Genomic DNA, 1,449 nt, shown 5'->3' with positions numbered 1-1,449 from the left:
GCTGAATGTGGTGCATGCGGGCACTTGGTAGGATGGCCATGAACCATCCTACCATGGCCATGAGTGCCATGAGCCACCTGAACTCTGGCCACTCAACTAGGGAGAAGGGCTGGCCACCCAGAGCAAGCATCTCCCCAATGCTCTGAGTGATCTTGCTCGCCTTTGCAATGTGCCCCTCTTTCTGTCTGCCTTTGATCCACTGTCCCAGGGTGGCCTGCCTCTGCTTCCTGGGGATAGGGGATTTGAAGCAAGAGGTAGACTTCTTTTTGGGCATACTCCCACTGGTGCCAGGCTGAGGAGGTGCAAGGGCAAGGGGGTTGTACCTCCTGAATTGCAGCAATATCCCTTTGGTGTTGAAGTGTTTCAGCTCCTTGCCCCACCTGGTCTTGCATTGGCAGTGAAGGCAGATAGCGTATGTGGGTTCATCTGCCACCTCAAAATGATGCCACACCACACTACCCCCTCACTTCTGGGGTGCAGGTTCAGATCCTGCCTGATCCCCCTCATCAGCAGGCAGAGGCACAACAACAGGAGGAGATGACTCAGCTGAGCCATGTGTCTCTACAATCTCAACTTCAACCTCCTCTGAACTGCCTTCTGGGAAGGAGACCTGGCTCTAGGGGAACTTGGAGTGGAGTGGAGTACAAACTCTGATTCCTCCTCAGTCCTCAGAATTTCTTTTGCTGGGGAACTCAGGTCCCCTGCTTCCAGATCCAGATCCCCATCTGGCACTGGAAGGCTCAGGTTAGGAACTGAAATGGAGGTGGAGGAGACTGTCATGTTGGTGCTGCTTGTCATGCTCGTGGTGCTGGGGGTTATTATTATGACTGGTATTATTGAAGGAGGTGCAGATGCAGGCACTAGTCTCACCTCCTTGCTGCCACTAGCACCAGAAGCCTCATGCCTGCTAGTGCTAGGGAAAAGGGTTCATCTAAGTTTGGAGGCAGGGGAGACTTACAGTTCTCCCTCTGCCCCCTCTCCTCCCCAGCCAGAAGATCTGGCACCTGCCTTTCCAGTACGCTTTATATTTTGTGTGCTGGGAAAAAAATGTGCATCTGTGTGAGTGTGTGTGTGTAATGTATGTGTAATGCTTTCCTGCAGTGCACAGTGATGAGACACTGCCAGGCAAAGCACTGCTTTCTTTTTTAACAGGATTTTTGGGGAAGAAAGAGTTGCAAGGGATAACAATAGGGAGGGTAGGAAAGGATTGGCTACAACTTGGTAGGGAGGCACAACCAAGCTGCAAGATTACAGATGCTGCTCTCTGCTGCTGCTCCTCCTCCTGCTACACAGCTGCAAAATGGCAGAGAGCAGTTCACAAGCAGCCTTTTTGTGGTGCTTCTCTGTCCCTTCCCCAGAGCACTGGGATTGGAAGGGACCTCAGGGGCATATCATTGTCACTGGCCAGCTACAGATGTCAATATCAGAGCAGTCCTTCCCCACCCCACC

This window comes from Alligator sinensis, unplaced genomic scaffold, assembly GCF_000455745.1.
Source record: "Alligator sinensis unplaced genomic scaffold, ASM45574v1 scaffold485_2, whole genome shotgun sequence".
Lineage (NCBI taxonomy): Eukaryota > Metazoa > Chordata > Crocodylia > Alligatoridae > Alligator > Alligator sinensis.
This window is presented reverse-complemented; position numbering follows the sequence as displayed.